General features: G+C 41.1%; 1 protein-coding gene across 1 annotated transcript in view; it reads left to right on the top strand.

Annotated features, from left to right (window-relative positions):
• LOC141401887 (uncharacterized) overlaps window positions 1-14,681 on the top strand; it is a 176,374-nt gene that overhangs the window by 101,342 nt on the left and 60,351 nt on the right. The window lies entirely within an intron of this gene.

The following is a 14,681-nucleotide window of genomic DNA, read 5'->3' as shown; positions in this document are numbered from 1 at the left end:
TTGATTATTTAATTTGAAATTCGAAACACTTCACTTGTAATTTGAGAATTACAATTGAATTTCGAATAATTTCATTTGTAATTTGAGAATTCCATTTGATATTCGAATTTTTTCATTTGTAATTTGATTTTTTTTTTTCATTTGTAATTCGAATTATTTCATTTGTAATTCGAAGTTTTCCACTTGTAATTTGAATTTTTCTATTTGTAAATCGAATTTTTTCATTTGGAATTTCAAATGAAGAAAATTCAAATTACAAATGGAACAATTCGAATTACAAATGAAATAATTCGAATTACAAATGAAAAAATTCAAACTACAAATGAAATAATTCGAATATCAAATGGAATTCTCAAATTACAAATGAAATAATTCGAATTTCAAATGAAATTTTCAAATTACAAATGAAATAATTCGAAATTCAATTGGAATTCTCAAATTACAAGTGAAATGTTTCGAATTACAATTGAAATTATTCGAATTTCATGTGAAAATGGTGTAGATATAAAACCAATTCAACCATTTTTTATTTTTATTTATTTTTTTCGAGTTTCAAATACACCTTTTCAGATGTAATTCAAAACATTCCAGTTGTAATTGGTAACACTTCATTTGTACTCGATTATTCCATTTGTAATTCGAATGTGATTCGAGAATTCCATTTGTATTTAGAATTATTCAATTTGTAATTCGAATTATTTCATTTGTAATTCGAGTTATTCTATTTGTAATTTGAATGATTCCATTTGTAATTCGAATTATTTCATTTGTAATACGAATTTTTCAATTTGTAATTCGAATTATTCCATTTAAAATTCGTATTATTCTTTTTGTAATACGAATTATTTGCTTTGAAATTCGAATTATTTCATATGTAGTACGAATTATTCCATTTGAAATTCGTATTATTCCATTTGAAATTCGAATTATTTCCTTTGAAATTCAAAACAGAACAAAAATTTTTGGTTGCAGTGGTTTTATATTATTTATTCCAATTACAATTGAAGTTTTTCGAACTACAAATGGAATAATTCAATTACAAATAAAACAAATCGGATTAAAAAAAAATAACCCCAATTACAACTGGAATAATACGAATTACAAATGGAATAATTCAAAATAGAAATGGATAAATTCCAATTACAAATGGAATAATACGAATAACAAATGAAATGTTTCGAATCACAAATGGAATTCTCGAATTACAACAAAAATGATTGGAATTAAATCTGAAAAAAAGTGTAGAATAATTCGATTTAAATCGAATACGAATTCCAAAAGGAATAATTCGAATAAAAAATTTAATAATTCGAATTAAAAATGAAATAATACGAATTACAAATAGAATAATTCGAATTCCAAATGGAATTCTCGAATAACAATTGAATTGTTTCGAATAACAAATGACATGTTACGAACTATAAATGGAATGATTGCAATTACATCTGAAACAGGTGTAGCCGTACAGGCGTGGCTGCATCGATTGCTTGCAGCCACAAAGCTGCTGGTGTTAGTTGAAGAAGTCTGGCAGGGCAGTTGAAAAGGTTCAGTGTGTCGGGCGTTCCTATGCTGCATGCTGGGCAGGTATTCTGCACAGTATCATCGATCCGTATCCTATAGGAATTTAGGCGGCCGCACAATAAGGAAAAAATTACTCTAGTTTGTTGAGGGAGCTAACGCCCCACAGCTGTCATAGATGGGGAATGTGAATGCTATTCAGACCTGCTTGATAGACACGCTGATCTAGGGGTTCTCTTTAGAGCTGGCAAACTATCGATAGTCGAACTATCGTTTTGATCATTGTCGTAAAGCACAGTTTAAGCCGACCACCAAAGTATGTTTTTTGGGTTATGTGTCGCCAATTATTTGACCTAAAGCTGTTTTGAAGACTGACTGCGATAGTGATCAAAACGATAGTTTGACTATCGATAATTTGCTCTAGTTCTCTCTTGTAACGTTGCACCTCTCTTTTTAGATCATGAAGATCCCTCCTGACCTGCCTGGGTGTGGGGGTTCATTTCCACATCGTGTTCTCATGTAGATGGTCCACTGAAGAGATAAACGGCAGTCCTTAGAGCGACATTTTGAAATATTTGAATATTTTTCCATAGCTTTGAACCAGTATTTGCGGACTACATTGGTGCCGCATAGCTTACCACAGATCGACATATCACGTTATATGTTATCAACATGGTTTCTTTGTCTGCACCCAAGTGTTACTGGCTAGGAACTTGAGGACCTAGTTTCTATATCTCACTATATCGCAGACGAACGAACATGCTGCCGAATGTGAACCCTACAATCTTTGTCTAGTTAGTGGTCGGAATTCTGCTACCATCTACCATTAAATTCTACTCAGTGCTCACCATTGAACAGAGTGGCCGTATATTTCCATCTTCCTCGCGTGAAAAAACGTGGTAAGATCGAGAAAATGGAATTCAGGTTTTCACAAATGACATCAGGGAAGGTACCTTTCACCAAGATAGCATACGTAACCATCTTCGTGTCGTCTAGAGGGGGTGGAATACAGTAAAGGTTAAACAGTTTCAGAGATATTACCTCACATTGGAGAACTCCCTGTCCCTCACTCCAGAGGTTTGGACTTTTCGTTCCTGAATTCTACGTATTACTGGTGTCCACACATACAACTGATTATCTATCCAGCGTTTCAAACTCGACCGGTGGATAGTCTTCTCAATGCCCTCAAACAGCGTAGTACGCTTGGCCAATACTGTCCAATCACAGTGCTTGTTCTGGTTGAGTCCTCTACTAATATGTGTGGAGACGGCGTCTAGCGCTGTTGTCGTGATGAGCTGCTTACAGAACCCATGCTGATAATCGGCCACTGGATACGTTTTTCTTACGCTGGGATGGAGTAAGGCCTTAAGAGTCTTTGCTACAGGCAGCGAAAGCGAAATCAGTCTGTACGATTCACCTTTGCTCGGATCCTTGCCTGGCTTCAGTAGCGAGAACACCCTGTGTGGCTAGCAACGGGTTAAGAACTTTGGTGAGATACTCAACTCCCGGTGAATATCATACCATAGTAAAATGTGGTGGTTCCTCCTCGGCAGGAAGAGATATAATGTGACTTAGAACTTTTCTCTTTGTCCTGTCACTCACGGTGTTCTTAACAATCTGTTAATTAAAATATCTTTCGGGCCTCTTATGATCTGTTAGTGTAACGTCGCCAAACGTGACTGAAGCCTATATTTCTTCTTCCCAGGGTTTGAGAATGACTTCGTTGCCACAAGTTCACTTATTCCGGTTGCAATGTTACAACTCCTCGGATGATTTACCCAATTGTCCCACTTATGTAGACACCCTTCTCCCTTACATGCTCGAGGTGTTCGACAAACTCCCGATTAAGATAACTTGCGCATGTGACTTATGTGATATCTTCCTTCTTTCCAGGGTTCCAAAGCGACTTAACCATTGTCCAAATTTCACTTATTCCCGCTCCAACGTTGCAAATCTTCTGATAATTTAGCAACTTTACCGCTTATGCTCTCCAAATAACCTGTTGGTTGGCTCGTGAAAGCTCATCACGCTATTTGCTAATCCCGCCGCCCTTGCTGGGAAAATTGGTTTCACTTCGGGTATTAGACTAGCTGGTATATACCTAGCGGCTGCACCAATGATGGTGTCTTGGAACATTGTCGAAATCGGTCTTTACGATTCACATTTCTGGCTTCAAAAGCGGGACCACCCTGTCCATTTTCTAGACTTCGTGCTGTCTACTGCATACGAACTTTAGTGAGATAATCAACTCCCGGCTCATCCAGCTGCTTCAGCATTTCCACCGACATAATTTTAGGGCCCAGGACTTTGGACGATTTAGCGTTTCTTATGGCATTCACAACATCATCCATAGTAAATTGTGGTGGTTCCTCCTTGGCAGAAAGGAATCTAATGGGACGTAGTAATCTTCGACTTTTTGCCTTGTCAGACACGGGGTGCTCGAAAAACAGTTGATAGAAATAATTTGCCGCCTTTTCGAATCAGTCAACGTAACGATTTAGGTCCTATCTTTCTACTTCCCAAGGTTCGACAGAGACTTCGTTGCTAACAATTTACCTATTCCGGCTCTAATGTTGCAGCTCTTCTGATTTTTTAGTCACTTGGCCCGCTTATTCACACCGACCTAACTGTACGATTCACATTTGCTGGCTTCAATAGAGGAACCACCCTGCCTAGGCTTCGGGTAAGATGTGTGGCTGGCAACAGCTTTGTGGGATACTCAACTCCTGACTCATCCAGCTGTTTCAGAATTACCACAAAGATACCTTTAGGTCCCAGGGTGGCTTTGGACCATTTAGCGTACCTTGTGACATTCGCAACATCATCCTTTGTATGTGTGGATCGTTCAGTCTCGTCAGGTGGATTTTTTTGCTCAATCACTCCCGTAGTGTTCGACAAACAGTCGATTGAAATAACTTGCGCGTCTCTACGGATCAGTTAGTGTAACGGCGCCAAATGTGACTTGGGTCCTATCTTCCTTCTTCCTAGAATTCGAGAGTGACTTAACCGTTGCCCACAATTCACTTATTCCGGCTCAAATGTTGCAACTCTTCTAATTATTTAGCCACTTGTCCCACTTATCCTCACCGAACTGCCTTTTATTTCCAGTTTCAGCTCCCTGACTCTGGGGTCACTGTGGTTGGCTCGGGGAAGCTCATTACCCGCCGCCTCTTTTGGAAAATTTCATCTCACTACGGGTAGTCGACCAGCAGGAATATAGCGATCATCCGCAGCTATGATGATGCCTCGAAACATCCGCTCTGCTATCCAAACATCAGAAGTGTTAGGGAGAGCTCTGAAGCGGTGCTTAGTGAACTCTCTGAAACTCGTGCCAATTAGCTTTCTCATGATTGATGATAGTACGGCGTTCAGAGGTGATGCAATTGGTCGGTCTGTTGATGTAGACAATAATGGGTAGATGGTCTGACACAGAAGAAACGACGGATTGCCAAGTGACGTATATTGTCAGATCTGTAGTGCGATTTTGAGTTACCCACAAAAATCGGTAAAATTTAAATTCTTAAAAATTCTGGAATTAACGATATTTTTCGGTAAGTTAGCGACCAAAAATCTAGCCGTAAAGCAAAAGTGCTGTCAACTTTTATTTGAAATTTTCATTTATAATTTCGCTTTTTTATTTTACCGATTTTTTAAAAAATAGGCAACAGGTGACACGAGCTGTGACACTCTGCGCTAATTCTGGTAAGGGCGTTTTCATTGATCGTACAAAACCTAGAGCTATCAATCTGGTCCTGTTATTGCCGAGGGCCGAATACTACATTTCATGATAATCATGAAAGTCCCCTAAATCCGTTCGATTATGACCTTCTGAAAGCGGGCAAATGTTGGATCTATAACCTGGAAGTATAACCTACAGTTGGGCATATAACGTTTAGCAACCTTATCACGACAGTTCCACACCTGACTGTTATCCCCATACACTCCATATACAGGTCATTGAGCCAGGCTCAAGCGAGATATGTTGGTATTGAACAAGCTGGTGCAATAGAAATCTGATCACCAACCTCCCCTTTCGGTGCTATCCTGATCCTGTAACAATCCACAACGTTGAAAGCTGGAGTTATTATTGAGTTTGTTTTCCTGCACTACCGAGACGACGATATTCTTCAAATACAAAAAAATCTACTATTTCCTTGTACTTAACTCGGAGGCATTTTCAGAGATTGCAACAGCACCGGCTGGTGTTGAGGGCTGCGTGTACGCCTTCTGTTGGGGGACTGCGGGGGAGTCTCGTATTCTGAAGACGACGATTCATTCGGGCTGTATTCACGCAGAATGCAGATACATGGTACATGCCGTAGACCCACCCTCACATGAACGAGTCCAGAGCAACTCATAAGATTCACACATTGCCGGTACCTATTGCATCTCACCGAAGTTTGAGGGTGGCGCATGTACCTTGCAGCCGCTAGCCGGAAGATGGGTGTTGTATGGCTCTGGCTTAATCCGGTATCGAAGAACTCGGCGCCGTGGGCCGTCATTGTCTTTAGCTGCATTATTGCGGCAAACAATAGAGCTTGACATTGCCTAATTCGGCATTATTGAAGCTCATTAAAAATCTCAGCTCAGCACTTAAATCAGAAATTTCTTTTCTGCCCTCAAACGAAAGCAAAAGTTCATAAATTTAGTGGATGACCGTTATAATTAATTTAAATACAACAACAAATATATTAGATAATTAGCTGTCGTTTGTTTTTCAAATTTCCTACTGTTCGAGGCCCTTAAAACGAATTCAATTTCACTTTTTAATCTTTGAACTTCTATTGTGACGAAACTACACCGCCGCAGATACGCACACCGCAAGCACATAATGCATTCATCATCAGCTAAACACTTGTGTAGATGGACCATACCAGAGAGGCAGACAACTAATTGGAGAAGACCTTTGCTGGTCAATGCTTTGTAATACGCCAAAGATATCTTGAAAAAAGTGTTTTTTGGATGCGGGAGAAGAAACACACACACTCTAACACATAAATAGTCCCAACAAAAGCTACAACAACCCCAACCATCTCATAAATTAACTGAAATTGAAACGAAATATAATGAACAGAACAAAAAAACCGTTAGTAATACCGTTGTTTTTGTTGTTGTTTCCATTGGAGTTGGGGGAGCAAAAGCCAACCCATTCTTTCTTTTTTTCGATTCATTCAAACCCCCACTCCACCGCACATTAGATGCTGACTTGGTTATTGTTTGGGAGTTTGACATAAACTCTGTTAAAAATAACAATAACAACAACAACAAATTACCAAATAACAGTAACATCTGAACCATATCCACAAACGAGGCATTACTTTCGGCCAAAAGAGCCTACAAATCTCCCGTATAAGTGGCAATTACCAAAGAGGTGTTTCTTTGTTTGGCTGTGCGCCAGGCAACCGGCGGCACTTGATCCGGCTTGGCCGTTAGTTAGGTATCTGATCGACCTTTCAGCTGCGTGCACATGCAACGAGCGAACAATATTTATAATTAGTTAACATTGTGGATGGAGATTCATTGCTGGGCTGCATCCATGTTTTCTGAGTGTAAATTTTTATTTGAATGTACTTCGCATTAAATTTGAAATATTTTTATGCATGTGGGTACGAGGGAGGTATGTAATTAGGCGAAATTTCTATATGATTTAATAAATTATTTAATACACAATGAAAACGCGAATATTTACCACCAAAAACAGTTTCATTGTTTTAAGCAGTCTCCAGTATGATTTATACACTTTTTCGTGTGCTCAAACCTATTGGCGAAGCACTTTTTTCACTCCGAATGAGACACCTCCAAAACATGGTTTCTGAACGCTCTTACAGCATCTTCAGGCAACAAAAATCGTTGGCCACGTCTTTTTTCTTGACGAGCTGGAATCAAATAAAGTCATTGGATCATCAGTCAAGACTGTAGGATGAGCCATCAATTCTACCTCTTTTTTTTTTGGTCAAACAGGCGCTGGTTTAGATCGATGTGTGAGACTTCGCATTGTCATGATGCAGAATGATTCGTCTTCTCTTGACTCAGGACACTTCAGGCAATCAAATTATAGTGTACCACTCAGAATTAACCGTCCTATATTTCTCAAGCCGTATAGTCGCCACAAGGTCAGTTTTTTCTGAAGAAACTGGCAACCTTTTGCTTCGACGTGCATCTTACATGAACAACTTTCGTTTGATTTTGCTCGCTTTCGAAGACCCAAACGTTTGTTTTGGGGTTGTGGTAAGTTTTTGTTTGGTGATAGGGAGGGGGCAAGTTGCCCCTCTGAACTTGTCCGAATTCAAGAATTGTTTCACTCGCGAGCGAATTGGAGCGAGTATTCTGAGCTCTCCTAAAGCCAAGTGGTTTCAACCTGACTACTGCAGTCGAGTTACTCTAACCCGATAACTACAAGCAGAGAATAATCATCCCGAATACCCAGCCCAATATCACCACATAGCCCGATTTCTACAATCCAGTGTCAGCAACCTGACGGCACCGTTGAGAATTATCGGCAGGTGGCAGGGTGGTCCCGCTACTGAAGCCAGGCAAGGATGCCAGTGACATAGGTGAATTGTGGGCACCGGTTAAGTCACTCTCGAACCCTGGAAGAAAGGAAGATAGGACTTCAGTCACGTTTGGCGACGTTACGTTGACTGACCCGAAGAGATGCGCAAGTTATTTCAATCGACAGTTTGTCGAGCACCCCGAGAGTGACAGGGCGAAGAGAAGAGTATTACGTCGCATCAGATCTCTTCCTGCCGAGGATGAACCACCAGAGTTTACAATGGATGATGTTGCCAATGCCATCAGGAACGCTAAATCATCTAAAGCGGTGGGCCCTGATGGAATCTCTATGGTAATGCTGAAGCAGCTGGATGAGCCGGGATTGGAGTATCTCACTAAAGTTTTCAACTTGTCGCTAGCCACCCTCGTTGTTCCCGAAGTCTGGAAAATGGGCAGGGTGGTCCCACTTCGGAAGTCAGGCAAGGATGACAGCAAAAGTGAATCGTACAGGCCGATTTCGCTTTTGTCGCCCGCTTTTGAGGCCTTACTCCTCCCCAGTATCGGAAATAGCTATCAAGTTGCCGAACATCAGCATTGATTCCGTAAGCAGCACAGCACGACAACGGCGCTGCACGCCATTACCACATATATCTGTCAAGGTCTCAACCAGAGACGACCGTGCGATAGAACAGTGATGGTGGCGCTTGTCTTATCAAAAGCCTTTGATACAGTCAGGCACTCCACGCTGTTTGAGGACATTGAGCAGACAACCCTCCGTTCATTCGAGGAATATGTAGATTTCCGCCACAAAATCTACAGCCACTCTGTTCACCACATGGACAGCGCAGTTTGGACGTGAGTTGAATGTCGTGGTCGACGGTAGCAGAATTCCGAACACAAACTGCCCTAAAATTTTAGGGGTCACGTTCGACACTACATTCACGTCATGTGCACACTCCACAGCTATCTGCGACAAGCTGAAAAGTAGGAACAAGGTCCTCAAGTCCCTAGCCGGCAGCACTTGGGGTGCAGATAAAGAAACCTTGTTGACCACATATAACGCGATAGGTCGGTCTGTGGTAAGCTATGCGGCTCCAGTCTGGTCCCCGAGATTATGTGATACGAATTGGAAAAAGATTCAAACTTGCCAGAATGCCTCCCTGAGAACAGGAACAGGGTGCCTCCTCAAATCTTCAGTGGACCATCTACATGAGGAGGCAAAGATTCTTCCAGGAACCATCCCAATCACCATATTGTGGGTAGGCCCGACTATTTCAGGCAGATCAGGAAGGATATCCATATCCATACGATACAGGAGAGAACCCATAGATCAACAAGCATATCAAGCAGGTTTGAATAGCATTCACACGGACGCAGTTGCCAAGACCTTAAGCAATTATAGTGTTAATAAAGTACTCGGAGTACATCCCCCAGTTGCCTAACATCAACATGGATTTCGGGAAATTCACACATGTCAGCAGAGGATTGAGCCAGAAGAGGCCGTGTGACCGAGCAGTCATGGTGGCACTTGACCTGTCGTAGACCTTCGATACCGTCAACCATGCCAAGCAGTTCGAGAATATAGAGAAGACCACTCTCCAGCCGTAGTTGAAAGGTTGGATAATGAACTATATGTGCGGACGCCAGTCGTTTGTGGAATTCAAAAACAAGAATTCCAAAATTCGTAGAGTGAAACAGGGAATTCCCCAATGAGGGGTGATATCTCCGGAACTGTTTAACCTCTACCTTTCTGAAATTCCACACCCTCCACCTATAGAGATCGTAATGAATGCAGATGATTGTACAATCTTGGCGTTGGGTCCTATCGCCGATGACATATGTGATAGGTTAAATGTCTACTTAGCTGACCTAGTGCAGATCTTCTATCTGAGGAATATGAAAATATTCGCCGCTGAATCCACTGCCACATTGTTCACCACTTGGACGGCAGAAATGAGGCTTCCACTGAACATAGAGATCGATGGTGCACTTATTCCGACCACTAACTACACTAAAATTTTGGGTGTAACGTTCGATAGCTATCCACAGCTATTTGCGATAATATAAGAAGTAGGAACAAGATCAAGTCGGTGGCCGGCAGTACTTGGGGTACAGACAAAGAAACCTTGTTGACCTATTATGAAGCAAGATGTCGGTATGTGTTACGCTACGCGGTCTGTGGAAGAATATTTAAACCTGCTAGAATGTAGCACTGAGGACTTCTTCATGAGGAGGCGAAGATTTTAACGGTGCATCAACATACATGATGTTGTTGATGCAGTACCTTCTTGGGTGTTATCGCAGAGAGCATCCCTATCAGGATTTGATGGTCAGGCTTCCCCACCTAGGCACGCCAGGAGAGATCTTCATGATCTACAAAAAGAGATACCAAGGTATATGCGAGAACCTCTCGACCAACGAGTCTAGTCAAAACAATTATTTAGCGGAAAGCGCTGAGTAACACCAAACCGACTAATACAGCCCAGTATCACTTAGCCAACTTCTACAGCTGAATATCGTTGAATTGAATATCATCTCCACGATTATTATAACCATGTGCCACCAAGTCGAGTACGAGCAAGCCGAGTTCGCTGCCGAATATCATCAGCAGTCCCACGTCCCACGGTGTTCTTCTATACCGGATTGATCTGCAACCAAAGAACATCCGTGTTCCGGCCAGCGGCTGCCTCCTCAGTGTACAAATGTTTGTATTTGTATCGTTTTTCCGTGTTGGGAACTGCATTTCCCAGACCTATGTATATTTTTGTGCTCGGTTTATCACATCCGCATCTTCACACAAATCCAAGTTTCGGTGAGCTGTACTAGACGTCGGGAGTGGGTGCATCTAGGGGGTTGTTCTGGACTTTTCCATGCGAGGTACTACGTCAGGGACTATGTTGCTACATGCTGCGTGAACACATTCCTCATCAGAATACCCGACTCCCCCGTAGGTCCCCCAACAACAGACGCACACGCAGCACTTAACACCAGCCGTTGTTGCTTCAAAGTCTGAAAATTCATCCTGTTTGCTATTTAATTGCAATAGACTCCGGGGTAAGAGAAAATAGTGGACAACAACAACTGCAGCTTACAGAGGAAGGATGTGGAGATGGTGGATTAGCCTTCCTATTGTACCAGTCTGTTCTATAGAGACCTATCTCGCTGAGCCTGACTCTAATAGCTGAACATATAAATCTCTCCGATAAATAGATGTACTCCAGGCCCGCTTTTGAAAGGTCATAACGGTTTGGTCTTCATGGACTTTAATGCTCATCATGATTTGTGGCATTCGGTCCTTGAAAACGACCAGAGGGGTATAGTGCAGACCGAGCAGATAGACAGCTGCGGTCAATTAGGACTCCCCTACCAGAATTAGCGGAGAGTGTCAACGTTCGCCAGACATAACCATCGTATCACCTGGTCTGATAAATGACGTCACCTGGCAGGCCGTCATTTCTCTTGGATCAGACCATCTCCCCATATTTGGTTCCATCAGCAGACCTCCCGATTTCATCACCTCTGAACGCCAGACTTTCGCCTATCATGGGAAAGTTAATTGGCCGAGTTTCAGAGAGTTCACTAAACTCCGCTTCAGAGATCTGCCCAACTTTTCTGAGGTTCGGGTAGCAGAAAGGGCATTTTATGATCGCAATACACCTGCAGGTCGAATACGCGAAGTGAGACCAAATTCCCCAGCAGAGAAGGCGGGATCAGCAATTGAACGTTATGAGCTTTCACGAGCCAACCCCAGTGACCCCAGACTAAACTAGCTTACAATGGAAATTAACATGTTGCTCGTTGAGCATAAGCTGAACAAGTTGTTAAATCATCTGAAGAGTTGCAACATTGTAGCCGAAACAATTAACCTGTGGGCTACGGTTAAGTCACTCTCGGACCCTTAAAAGAAGGAAGACGGGAGCTCAGTCACATTTGGCGACGCACTATGTCGCGAGTTCATATTAACTGTGGCCAAAAATAGAAGGAGTTGTCGTAGGTGCATCAATTTTGGTACACGTACCTATTATTGACTTACAATCTTCAGGACAAAAATTTGGGTTGGTCGGTCCACGTTTTGATATAGCCCCCATAGAACCGTACCTCCCGATTTTCGGTATTTTGAATGTTTAAGACACAATGACCAACCGAAAGTATTCAAATTTTGTGGTTAGTCTTCGGCAGAGGTATCAAACATTCCAACAAAGAATTGTGGGCTTAGGTCCACGTTTTGATATAGCTCCCATATAACGGTACCTCCCGATTATCGGTATTTTGAAGATTTTAGCCTCATTTTTACACCGAAATTGCTGAAATTTGGTATTTAGTCTTCGCGGGGGGCATTATACCTTCACCATGAAATTTGTCTGCATAGGTCCACGCCTTCATATAGCCCCCATAGGACGGTACCTCCTGATTTTCGGTATTTTGGAGGTTTTAGCCTGATTATTACCCCGAAATGGCTGAAAATTGGTATTAAGTCTCCGTTGGGGGACTTGTAACCTTCCACCAGAAATATGTCCGTATAAGTCCTCGTCTTCCTATAGCCCCCATAGAACCGTGCCTCCTCATTTTCGGTGTTTTGAGTGTTGTGGCCTCAATATCCACCCGATATGACTAAAATTTTGTGTTTAGTCTTCATATTGTTTGTGAGCATATTCAATATATCAAACTCTTGTCTTTATATATGAGAAATTTCCTTTAAAATAATTTTTGACCGATTAGTGGTCAAAAAACGGTAAATTTTTTGTAAAAAATCGAATTTTGATTTTCGCTGTTCACAATTTTTTTAAAAATTTTTATTTTTAAAAATTCTCTCGTTTTAAAGCAGGACTATTAGGTACTTAATAAGCCCACAAAAATATATGATGATCGGTTCATTCGTTTTCGGGCTATAGCCAACACCGCAAAACGATTTGTTAAAAAAGGGGGTAAGTGACACATTCGTCTGCAAACCTCTGCAGCTGGGACCTTTATATATTTGAAGTACTCACTTTTTACTACTCATACAGCAAAAAATACCGATATACACTTTTATACAATTTTTTTCCCACTCCACTCAATTTAAAATTTGCTTCAGAAAATTAATAAACTTAGTAATACATGTTTGGGTAAATGTAAACACCATATGATTAATATTTACATGCAAACAAAGGTGTAGCCAAATTTATTACATCCCAAGAGAACTTAGGAAACATTTTTGCAGCGACCGCTACTTTTAAATTTTAAATATTAACGCATAATATAATTTATTAATTTTAGAAAAAACACACAAAAATAGGTATTAACTAAAATTGTCGGATTTAAATCCTCATCTAGCAAAAACTAATTCACGTATCTGTACCAAAATTCAGATTCTTCTTAATTAATATGTTTTCTATCACTCCCCATCAATAAATTTGTTCAACGAAGTATTTAGTTTTTACCATTTTTGGCCACGGTCGTGACACTGTGCGACGTTACGCTGACTGATCCAAAGAGATATGCAAGTTATTTCAGTTGATAGTTTGTCGAGCACCCCTGCAGTGACAGGGCGAAGAGAAGAGTACTATGTCCCATTAGAGGAAGAATCACCACAATTTACAATAGATGTCATCAGGAAAGCTAAATCATCCAAACTGGGCCCTGATGGCATCCATGGTAATGCTGAAACAGCTGTTTGTACCGAGAGTCGAGTATCTAACTAAAAATCTTAACCTGTCGTTAGCCACCCACAACATCAACAACCATATCAGGCAGGTTTGAATAGAAATCATACGGATGCGATCGCAGATGCCAGAAACAACTACCGTGTGAATGCGGTCCTCAGAAAACATCCCCTATCTCAACTACGCTCGGGATGGTGCAGCCGTTTAAATTCGTATAAGGCAAGGATCGATGACACCGTGTAAAACATCTGCCCAGCATGCGCCACAGACCAACATTCTTTTAAAGTGTACGAAGCCATTGGTCGTACTAGTTCATCCTTATGCTTCAATTGCAGGTTAGATTTTTGTCATTATTCCCACCCATACCCAGTTTGATTTTTTTTATTTTAAAAGGTACTGACACTTTGATAAAAAAAACACAGCTGTCGGAAACTTCCAGACGACCACATTAATTATACCCTCAGCCCTTAGGCTAAAGTTTATATACCCTACACTTTGGACGAAATCCGTTTCAGACAAAATTCGGAAAATGTGAACTTTAAGAGGACCTCTCTGGTAGTTGTGAAAATTTCTTTAGCAGGCTGTCATTGCAGCGCCGTTTTCGACAGTACAATTTTTTTCCAGAGATAATGGGCTAAAAGCTCAAAGAAACCTCGACCGCTCCAACGAAAATGGCAAAAATGGCATTGCACATCGTATTATTCCATCTAATCATGTATCAAGTTAGAATATGAACTATATCGGTCCCGTCCTTCGGGTACCTCCCACACAAAATTTGGGAAAACTGCAGATTAACAGCTCGCCTCGGATAGTTTTGAATTTTTTATACCCTTCAACATAGTATGGATACCCTCCATAAAGAGTTTGTTTTTCCGTTTGAAGTAATAACTTGAGACCCTAAAAAGTAGATGTATTCTTTATCAGGATAAAATTCTGAGTCGATATAGCCATGTCTGTCTGATGTAATCACTCTAGCGTCCACAATAATTGAGCTAGAACGCCATATTTTTGCACCAGATTGTTTTTTTG

Source organism: Musca autumnalis, unplaced genomic scaffold, assembly GCF_047663935.1.
Source record: "Musca autumnalis isolate F117 unplaced genomic scaffold, ASM4766393v1 scaffold_4, whole genome shotgun sequence".
NCBI lineage: Eukaryota > Metazoa > Arthropoda > Insecta > Diptera > Muscidae > Musca > Musca autumnalis.
This window is presented reverse-complemented; position numbering and strand designations above follow the sequence as displayed.